General features: G+C 33.4%; 1 pseudogene; it reads right to left on the bottom strand.

Moving 5' to 3' along the window:
* Nucleotides 1–1,626: 1,626 nt before the first annotated feature.
* Nucleotides 1,627–3,029, bottom strand: LOC143631501 (RING-H2 finger protein ATL43 pseudogene; annotated as a pseudogene).
* Between the last annotated feature and the right edge of the window lie 9,081 nt (nt 3,030–12,110).

Here is a 12,110-nt window from a genome sequence, read left to right as displayed (position 1 = left end):
TAAAGTAGAAAAAAAATGACTAAAAATCGTATAAGCCATCATAAAAGTCTCAGAATTAGATTATAAATCACAAATGTTTTTAACTAGTGAATTCTATAGCTGGATTCTAAAATATATCTCTATAAATTATCAAAAAATGTGAGCTGGATTTTATGTGATCGAGTCATAACATTACAACTTGTTTTCATTCGAATTTCATTGAGATCGTTTTTTATTTCTTTTTAACTCTTTCTCGTGTCCTACCTTCACGATTGTCCCTATCATTTCCACAACCTGAAAATGTATGTTCTATGATACAACTACATTCATTCCTTTACTTCCAACACTTGTTAAATGTACTTGAAGAAACACTAATCGACCCCGGACAGATTACGGATAATCTGGGGGTTAAATAGATGTTTCCCACGAGGGTTAGGTCCGGCAAAGAAGGATGTTCTTCAGATGACCTGCAAAACAAACACCGTGAGCTCGTCACTGAGAAGGGGGGGTTCCTCCTTGTGACCACCCTCCGGCGTGAGAATCAGACTAGATTGCTCTGAATATAAGTGTATATTGAGAGAAATAGCTAGTGAAGGTAAAATACCAGATGATCCTACCGTTCCAAGGTGTTGGAGTATTTATAGCCGAAGATAGGTTTCCAAGCAGGTACAGCCAGCTGTATAATATTCCTGTTCTACCAACTATGGGCTACGCACGTGCCATGCTGGTTAGTGGGTAGGCAGCGGCTGATAGTGACAAGGCCGGCTGTATACTGTTCCCTTTCCACCAACTGCAGGCTATGTGCGTGCCACGACAAGGGTTGGTGAGTAGGCAGCGGCTAATAGTGACAAACAGTACTAGAGCATGCTCCTCCTCGTACTGTTGTCGGTGAGCTGTCACCCTGTGATTGGTTCATGGGCTGCTTTGGTCAGATCGTCTATTTTGTCCATACCTTGGCAGGTATAGTACAAAAGATTTTCCAGAAGCATACGGACTGGCTCATTTGGGCGGGAGTATTCCCGCCTTGCTCATTCCTTCAGGTGACACTGAATTATTGAGTGCCTTGTGCGTGTAGCCTTGCTATTAGTGCGGGTAGCCTTCCCTGATGGCTTGTATCCGCAGCTGCGGGGACAGGCGGGATACTTCACCATTGGGAGGCTTTCCATGCGGGAACAGCTGGCGTACTGCGCGTAAGGTCTTCATCTCTGAGCATGGTGGGTCCTGCGGAACCAGTTGGTCCTTGCGCAAACGTCCCTCTTGAAGGTGAGTCTTGCGGGTCCAACTGGTCTCTACTGGGACCTACCTCTTCAGTACTAAACAAGAAATAGTACTACACTAAAATTTTATTTCAATACATCTTCGCGACACGCCCCGCCGATGCTACTTCATGTGTCCCCAAACCAATCAAAGACTTCGCGGGCAATGATGAGAGAGTGATGTTATTAGTTGCATATATATGTAAAACCCAAAACACTAGTTAATTGTAATTGGTTAGAATTATTATTACTCATGGTCCCTGTTCTATTCCACTTCCCAATCAACAAACACACAGGTATCAAAAGGGGTAAAAGCAGCTTACACAAGTAAAAACATTAATTAAATTTCGCTATCGTAACGTAATGTGCATCATCAGCTCTCTTTTTCCTCAAAATAAATGTAAATCACAACTATGAAAATAGTACGGATGTCTAGTGCAAAAAATATTTAATGTTTTGTCCTAATAATAAATTGGAGCCAGGTGGGTGTGTCTCCTATCATCTATACATTGGAAGAAGATGAGTTACGTCCGGACCTAGGTTCGGTCAACCGAGCCATTACTCCCAAACCTACTCAAGCCTGTCATCTCCGACACACTTCTCGAATTTATTACGCCTCTGCCACTCTGCCACCAACCATTATTCCCTTCATGCAAAACTGACGGTCTCGATCTATCCAATCTACGGACGTCACTTAGTATCATCTCTGATCGCAGATACAACAGATCCGACGGCTGTACGTCGCTCCACCTCTCCCTCCCCACTACGATCCTGTGCTCGTAACGTTTCTCCAAACGACGTCGCTCCAATAACAACCCGTCCTTCCGGTGACCGTCACCGTCACCCGCCGCCGTTGCCGGAGCTGCATCTTTTTTCTTCGCCTTTTTTGCGCTTTTTTTCTTACCGGCCCAACTGTCTAATGACCTTCGGCTATACACCGCCGCCGCCGTTTCCGGCGACGACGGCGAAGACGGCGCCGGAGATGTGATGCCGGTTACTTTTTCTCCAACTGACGAGTGCCGGCCTGAGACACGACTAAGAGAAAAAGTAACCGGCATTGATGTTGTAGAGATTGGAGCCGAAGACACTTTCTCCTCTTCAATCTCTACAACATTGTGTGAAAACTCATGGATCAAGAAAATGTCTTCCGGGTCGACACGGTACCGGCAAAGTGGACACGTGGAGTGCGCGTCAAGCCACGTGTCCACACACTCGACGTGAAACGCGTGTTTGCATTTTGGTAGCAACCGAAGCACTTCAGTCGGGTCGAATACGGACAAACAAACCGCACACTCGAGACCGTCTTTTTGTCCGCTTAATGACCCGAACCGAAAAACCGGGAGCGACTCGATGATAGTGCGATCGATGCCCGAATTGTCCCGGTCGATGGCACGCATCGACACGGGCGGGTACCGGTTACGCGTGCGACGACAGTGTTTGACGTAAAGGAGTATAAGGAATGTGATGGAAAATATTGTGGTTAGGATTCCCACGATGATAGTAATACTTGGTTTAAGCGCGTAGTTGCGTGGTGGTTGCGGTAAGGGGCTAGGTGATGTTGAGGTGGTTGTGGTTATTAGGAATATGATGAATGGGTGCCACCGGGGTTTGTAGCCCATACCGATACTAATGTGTATTGTTACATGGGAGATGAGAGTATATGAAGGGGACAATGGAAGTGTGTGTAAAATATATAATTTGCAAAAAGACAAGAGATGAATTATTCATTTTTATTTTAGTTTATCGTAATGGTTTTGTTTGTGGGTTTACTTTTTATTATTATTTTGTATCCTAGTGTCTAGTTGTTTGCTATTGTTTGTATAATTAATTGTTAATTGGTGGCTTTTAATAGTATGATAAGAATAAAGTAAGTTGTAGAAATTAAACGAACGTGGATGAAGGTTTTTGTTGTTAATCGTATAGTTTAACACTACGTCTACATGATTGTTTTATTTTATCCGTAGTATATTATAAAGTATAAGTCCAACTCCAGATTTTGAATATATGAGTTTTAACATTTATTTTCTAGTATAATTTTATTAGGTCTATTATCGTAAATGTATAATGTTTGGATCATAATCTTACTTTTATATAAGAAAACAAAAAAATAATCGTATAAATAAAATGAAGGAATTTATTATTATAGTCCTAAATACGTCAAAACTACCATAATTTATTGTTATAGTAATTTAACTATACTAATAAAAGAAAATAATGAGGATTATGTGGCAATCTCACATTCATTCTTGGCATAATCTCTCTTCTCATTCATCATATCTATCCATGGGTTATTGAGCAAAACCATATTGGTAAGTGGGTTATAAATCCTTTCTAATTTTCTAATCTATCATCTTCATTTATTGTAACTATCAATTTGTCATGGGTCAAATTAATTTTGATAAATGGGTTATAATTTCATTTCTAAAATGATCAATATTTTCACCTGAAAAAAAGTAAAAGAAATCAACATTGAACTATATTACAATATAATAATTATAATTCTCTAATATCTCATCTTATTTATCCTACCTATCCATAGGTCATGAGACAAAACAATTTTGAGAAATGGGTTATAATTTATCTTCTAATTTTCTAATCTCTCATCTCATTTATCATAGTTATCCACGGGTAATTGATCAAAACAATTTTTCCAAATGTTGTATATAAAAAAATCGAATTTGTAAATTTGAGATTCCAGATTTCTTATTATTTGTACTATATATTTTATCTTCTTTTTACCTATAATTTTGTCAATTTCTTTTAGATAATGGATCTTTTTATTTTTATTATTTGACAAATCTTGTGTAATACACGGGTTCAAAAGCAAAACAATTTTGAGAAATGGGTTATTATCTTTTAATTCTCTAATCTCTCATCTCATTTATCATAGTTATCCACGTGTAATTGATCAAAACAATTTTTGTAAATGTTGTATATAAAAAAAATTGAATTTGTAAATTTGAGATTCCAGATTTATTATTATTTGTACTATATATTTTATCTTATTTTTACCTATAATTTTGTCAATTTCTTTCATATAAAGATCTTTTTATTTTTATTATTTGACAAATCCCGTGTAATACACGGGTCCAAAAGCTAGTATGTAATACACCATAAGTTTATTTTTATTTTGGGATATTGGTTTTTAATGTTCCAAACTTTCACTTATTGGACGATAATACTCTCAACTAACAATTTGTATCCCACCACTCTTAACTTGTTTTCTTCTATCACTCCCGAACTTAACGGACCCTAACTCCGTTAGTTTTTTACTGACGTGGCATGTTTTTCTTATGTGTGGCAGTCATACGTTGCAATTTTTTTAAAAAGTTATGGGCCCATGCCACCACCTCATCATCTTCTCCAAAAGAAAACCCTAGCACACCCAAAAAGCCACTTGCACCTCCACCACCACCACCCACGTCGTCTATAACCACCGTCAGTAACACCATAGTACCACCATTCATTTCCCCCAAACCATGAACCATAATTTCAACCGCCGCACCAGGGGTAATTAAAACTAATCAAACCAAAAGGAAGAACGGATCTTTACCTGATCTTGAAACCAAGTTACGGTCATATTAATCAAGCTCAGTGTAGTGGCTCATAATTCGGTCCTAAGGTCGCTTGGAGTGTATATATGATACCATTCTTAAATATTCGTTAAATAGCGATGGTTTATCAGTTTTCAAACTCGCCGGAATTCGCCTGAAATAATTATTTTGCAGTGAAAGAGAATACAGTGAGACGATTGGATTGCGAATTGGATGGGAGTAAGTCGTTATTTCACGCATCTCTCGATCATCCGGCTCAAAATTAAAAAGATAAAAAAACAATCGAAGGAGTTAAATCAGGTTTCAGGTTGAGAAAGAGGGGCGAGCGACCGCCGAAGGTGTTTGAGGTCTGGTCAAAGTTGTTGTTGAGATCTGGTCGAGTATTTGTGAGTTGTATAAGAACGTAAGGAGGCGGTTGACTGGTGGTGGGTGGTAGTTGAAGTCAATGTTGATGATTTAGGGGAAATGAATGGTGGTGTTGCGGTGGTGGTGTTACCGATGGTGGTTATAGGTGATGGGGGTGGGTGGTTGGGTGGGGTTGGGATTAGAGGTTAGGGTTTTTTTTGGAGAAGATATGAGGTGGTGGCATGGTCCCACACCTTTTTAAAAAAATGCCACCTATGATTGTCACATTAGAAAAAATGCCACGTCAGCAAAAAAAGTAACGGAGTTAAGGTCTGTTAAGTTCGGGAGTGATAGAAGAAAACAAGTTACAAATTGAGATTGGTAGGAGACAAATTATTAGTTGGGAGTGTTATCGTCCAACGAGTGAAAGTTAAGAGTACCAATACCCCTTTTATTTTTAATGAATTAAATTGTTACAGTAAAACATATAAAACTTTTACGAACAAGCTCTTAAGACTATAAGAGCATCTCCAACTATGACGTCTTCGGGCATCCTAGGCAGACACGAAAGAGATACACGCGGGAGGATGTGCGAGGAGAGAGATGCTGATAGATATGTCCCTACTAGTGTGAGAAAGAGGGGAATGTGAGAGTGCGAAAAAAAAAGAAAGCCACCCGTAAAGCTTCTTACATGGAAGAGAGACCATCGAAGAGACAATACTCTCCTACATGTTCATTTGGTTATTTAACTATCATAGTCTATACAATGGGTATGTTTGGCAAGAAGCTTTTTAAGAGCTTTTAGGAGCTTTTAGCTTCAAACGTTTAAGAAAAAACTCATATTAAACGAGCATTTCATTCTCTTTAATTTGAGTATGATATTGTTATGTTTCTTTAACTTTAAAAAATTAACATATTACGTGATTATCGGTTGGGATCGGTAACAAGTCGAGTCATGCGAGCTCGAGTCATGTGTAAGACCAAATTAGGGTCGGAACGAGTTGATACAAATAGGGTTAAGTTAGTTTAGTTCATGTCGGTACGATTTTGAGTCGAAAGGGGTTAGGTCTAAACATGTTTCAGACTAGAACAGTGTCCAACGAAAAAGGATTCAAATCAAAACAGGTTGGTTTTAAAAAATATATATTTATAAATACTGCATATTTCAGCTTTGTTTCTTGATTTTCGCCACCAGTTACACGCTTACTGCCTTTGCACGAATTACACGTCTACATTCGGGTTATGTGTGTACGTTCATCAGGTAAATAATGTATCGGCACTGATTATGTGGTTGATGTTAGGTTGCACGCTCACTCCGCCGCACCACGCGGGCACCCAACTAGTTTTATTAAAAGTTTTAGCTACTCTGTCAAACACTTAAATATATTTAAAAAACTACAGCAAACAGCTTTCAACCACCAGCTTTCAGCTTCCAGTTAACAGCCACCAGCTAGTTTTGCTAAACATACCCTATATATAATGCATCAATGAAGAGTAAATTAAGACGCTTGGATTAAGGGATTTACAACTAATAAGACACACAATACAATTTTAAACAAGAACAAAAAAGTCATTATAACTAGGGATGGGTTTGGGTCGGGTTTAGGTATTCCCAAACCCATACCCGCTTATGAAAGTCCGTCTCAAACCCGTCGGGTTTTAATCGGGTAATTACCCGTCAGGTTTCAGGTTTTCCATCGGATTTCGGGTTTTCCATCAGGTTTCAGGTTTCTACCGAGTTTTGACAAAATATAACTACTTGATTACAAATATGGTTACCAAAAACATAAAATGTCTCAAATAAATGACATAAACAAGTTTCGAAAAATAATATATATGGAATATAGTATGTATATAATATAATAAGTTATATAGGGTACATCGGGTATATAATCGGGTAAATGGGTTTATGTTATCGGGTAATCGGGTCGGGTAATCGGGTATATTAGTAATCCCAAACTCGTCCCAAACCCGCGAAAAATTTCAAAACTAATCCCAAACTCTAATGGGTCGGGTATTACCTGTCCCATTTATGTCGGGTTTCGGGTTTTCCCATCGGGTTCGGGTTTCATTGTCATCCCTAATTATAACATCAAAACTCACGTGTTTATTAATTTGTTTTAAAACAGTTACACTCCCCCCCCCCCCCCTCAATTATAATAAACTTTTGTAAATTTAGTGTATAGTTACAATTATTGCCCTTTACCTTTACTCATGTTTTAACTATATTTTCAATTTTAACCTAACTTCCCCGAATGATTTTTAAATGTTAATAACTTTTTCATACGTTAATATAGTTCAAAAAAAATTCTACCATAAATACGAGCATATTTCTCTCTTTAATTTGAGTATGATATTGTTATAGTTTTTTTTCAGTTAAAAAAATAACTTTTTGTATAGGGGTGTTTGCGATATGGTTTTGATGGGTTTCAAGTTAAACCATGAACTAAACTATTAGTAATGTTTTTTTGTCGTTGAAAACCGAAACCGAACCACTGAAAATTGAAAACGATTTGTCAAAAGCTAAAGAAAAAAATCAACCGTGAAATCAAACCAATAATCGCAATTACTATGGCAATTACTACAGATAGGAATAATGTTGTGCTTGTTGCGTTAAAGAAGTTTCTACTAAACGGTTTTGTTAGTGTGCTTGGTGGAAAGAGGTTTACGGGTTTGCACTCATAGAACAAGGTGCTACGAAGAAGAACTTGTTACTTCTAAAGAATTGTTACCATTGAGAGAATCTTACTAATCCATTAAATCAAAATCAATTCTTCACATGTCCTTCTACTAGCATGTCCACCTATGCATCCAAGTCACCAAGTTTCCAATCTCATATTGTCTATTATACTGCCACTTTTCATGTTCACCAAACACCAAAAAAACTTATTTAAACCTTAAGATTTTTCCATCATAATCATTTTAATCTCTCTCTCTCTCTCTCTCTCTCTCTCTGCTTACTAACTCCACCATCCACCATCTTCTATATTCCGGTAATGTAGATCGAAATTAATCGTTTTTCGGTAAGGTTATATATTATACTCTAATGGCCAACAATGTTATATGATTTTCCGGCAAGGTTATCTTTTACCTGCAACATCATATTTTCTTCCGGTTATTGTAAATCTAACCTTTTTATCTTTATTTTCATTGTTAACTGATTTTTTTAAAATCAGTTTAGGTTCTAAATAAAAAACGGAGATGAAGCTAATATTTCTACGTATTTACGTTTTTCCGTTCATGTGTTATACCTATATAACAATGGTTGTTTTATATTTATTTGAAATTTTATATTTTTCCTGTATTTTTCTTTTACATGTTGTTCTTCTAGGTTTTAAATAAAAATCAGTTTCATCCATGGACATTATCATTATTCTTTTTCCGATAAGGCCAATTTATATTTTCCGGTTATAAATTATAATTCAAATCTTCCATAATATCAATGTTATAACAAAACTTAATTATTTCAGGTTATTGTCCCGATTGATGTACAGAATATTTTATTTTACCTACTAATTAAAAATCGGAGATACCATCGTCATTATCACTATTTCGTTTTTCCGGTAAGACCATTCAAATTTTCCAGTTATAAAATTCTAATTAATATCTTTCATAATATGACTATTAATATTTGACTTTATCATTTCAGGTTATTGTTCCGACTCATATAAGCTTATTGCATAGATTGAACGTTAGTTAATAAGATGTATTTTTTTTTATTTTTTTAATATTGATGTATATTTTTTAAAATATTCATGTATATTCCTTATTTATAAAATTATAATATACATTAAATAACATATATTAATATAATCATTATTCTATTGTTTTTGTCAACTTCCAATTAAGTGACACATATCCCGTATAATTTAAAATCTCATTCTAATTTCCAATCTTATATTAGTTTACATTTTTAGATTTATACACATTGAAGAATCTCATTAATACAACTTATAGAGTTTGACATTCCTTATTTTTTAAAAAAACCGAATGAACAACCATTTTTTATGTTTTTAATTTTTTTTCATTTTTATAAACTCATTCCTTAATTTGTGGTTTGACCGAAATAATAACCTAATTATCCCATTATTACAATTTATATTTTTTGACTTTCCTTATTTGTTAAAAAAACCGAATGAATAAGTTATAACTTAAATAAATTTTTGACAGATTTAAGCATTTGACAATTCATATTAAATTGTTTTTGACCCATTCATAATAAATCGTTTTTGACCACTCATATTAGTTTACATTTTTAGATTTATACACATTTAAGAATCCAATTATGACACTTATAAAGTTTGACATTCCTTATCTTTTTTTAAAAACCGAATGAACAAACCTTTTTTATGTTTTTAATTTTTCTATTTTTATAAACTCATTCCTTAATTTGTGGTTTGAACGAAATAATAACATAATTATCTCATTATTACAATTTATATCTTTTGACTTTTCCTTATTTGTTAAAAAAGCCGAATGAATAAGTTATAACTTAAATTAATTTATGAGTCTTACTTGCAACAAGGTTTAAGTATCCCATTAATATAATTTATTGAGTTTGACTATCCCTATTTGTTTAGATAACTAATAAGGATAGTTAAACTCAATAAATTGTATTGGTGGTTTTAAAACAATTTATTTAACATATTTAAACTACTTTTAAATTCGGAATTTGACCAATCTTTTAACAAAGTTTCAAAGGTTTTAATACTCTCCATAATTTTAAACTCATTTCAAAATATTTCCATAATTTTTTGAAGTTTTCAAATTAACCAATTTGATTTTCATTATTGTAATTATTTCTAAATAAATTAGTCATATTAGTAAAATTAGAACTGATTTGATTTTAATTTTTGTCATTTGGCATTAACTAGAATAAGTTATCATTTTAATATTTAAAAAACTGATTGTCAAACTAAAAATATTTGCCATAATTGTAATGTAATCTTACTTTAAATTACGTGAATATTAATTATTAATTAATATTAAAATAATAACTGCGCTATTTTAGAACACAATATTCAAATTGACATAATTTCAATTATCAATACTTAATATATCATAAATTAAATAACTGTTTTATCATCATTTATAAATATTATTCAGCACATATGATTTAGTGAATATTATTAAACATGACAACTTTTCATAATTTGTTAATATTATTATTCCCATGAATCAAGATATTTCAAATTATTTCTATCTTTACATGGAAGACCAAATTTAAACTTAAAACTATAAAATTTAATTAACATATTTAAACTCCTTTTAAATTTGAAAATTGACCAATCTTTCAGCAAAGTTTTAAAGATTTTAATACTCTCCATAATTTTAAACTCATTTCAAAATCTTTCCATAATTTTTTTAAGTTTTCAAATTAACCGATTTGATTTTCATTTTTGTAATTATTTCTAAATTAATTAGTCATATTTTTTTAGCTTTAATTATTTTCAAAGTCAACATAAAATTTTTTAATCTTTCCAAATTTATTTGAGAATTCATTTATTGTAAAACGTTTTTAAGTTTTGCAAATTTAAAAAAATATTAATGTCAGTGATTTAAAAGTTTGTTGCAAGATTGGTCAAAAATCAAAAACAATTTCATAATTTTTTGAAGTTGACTAATTCCAATTTTTTTATATTTTGTAACTATTTTGAAAATATTTCAAAACGAGTTGTTTTGAAATAATATCAAATTTGTTAGTTATAAAATGACGGCCAAAAAAAGGTTTTTATTGATATATCTTTTTGGTTTAGTGGTTTAAGTTAGAAAGATGTTTTATGTTGTCATTTTACTTTGTTTGTTGTTATATGTTATTTTGTTTTAATAAAAACAACAATTTAATAAAAACAACTTTATTAATGTTCAAATGTTACTCATTATTAAATATGTTATTATGGTATATTTAATTTGGATGTTATTGTTATTATATTTTCAGGTGGTGAAGCAAAATGAGTTTCTTTTTATAGAATGTTTGAAGAAGTTGATGGTGGTTTAATATGAAAGAACATTTTTATGTATTTTGTTGATGTTTTTTGGTTGTTCGGTGTACATTAACTTATTGTAACTTTTAACTTTTAATATCTAGACAATGTAAATGGTTAACGTTTTGGTCCGAAAGTTTGAAGAAGTTTTGTGTTGCTTGAATTTGTTGATTAAATTTATTATGTTTGTTGACATGTTTGTCCACCCGTGTGTAACACGGGCTATACCCTAGTTACAAGTGAAGACAAATTTTACCGAGAATTAATAACTCTCTACTATATATTTGTTCATACCGAAGATAAGATCTCACTAAAGATTAAGTTGCTACTAAAAAGGAACGAATTAGTAATGAGAAAAGTTAAAAGATCAAGGTACCACTAACTTCCAAGTTGCTAATGTTGTATGTTAGATGTGATCATGGTTCAATCAATAATCTTTCATTCACTACATCTGTTAGTTCTGTTAAATAGATGTTAATTGGTGGTTAACAAGTTCAGGGGTAATTTTGTCAATTACTGAACTTGTTTAGAAGAGTTAAATAAGGTTTAGTTGTTTATTGACAACTTTGACAAACTACATGGGTGTAAAATGACAAAGTGGAAAACTGATAGTTGCTACAGTGGAGTTAGTTATATATAGCGTTGAAGATGACGGATATAGGCTGCTCTGATTAATTTTGTTTCTTGTTATAATTCCTTTTGTATTTCTGTTTGTTTCTTGTTCGAGATTGAAAACCCTAACTCAATTATACAGTTTGATTTCGTTTCTATAAAGATTAAACTGTTAGGGTTTCGTTTTGTTCTTCGTGTGTTCTTGATTAAATTCCGCATAACCAATAACAACTGGTATCAGAGCTTTGATGCTCGGTTCAATTGCGAAGAAATAGATCTCCTGTGAGTTTGAATTGAAGAATGGTGAATGCAAAGTTTGATTTGGAGAAGTTTGATGGGAAGAATGATTTCAGTTTGTGGCGGGTCAATATGAGGGCATT

Source organism: Bidens hawaiensis, unplaced genomic scaffold, assembly GCF_021521415.1.
Source record: "Bidens hawaiensis isolate Kalapana, Puna unplaced genomic scaffold, B.hawaiensis_p1.1 tig00006085_1, whole genome shotgun sequence".
Taxonomy (NCBI): domain Eukaryota; kingdom Viridiplantae; phylum Streptophyta; class Magnoliopsida; order Asterales; family Asteraceae; genus Bidens; species Bidens hawaiensis.
This window is presented reverse-complemented; position numbering and strand designations above follow the sequence as displayed.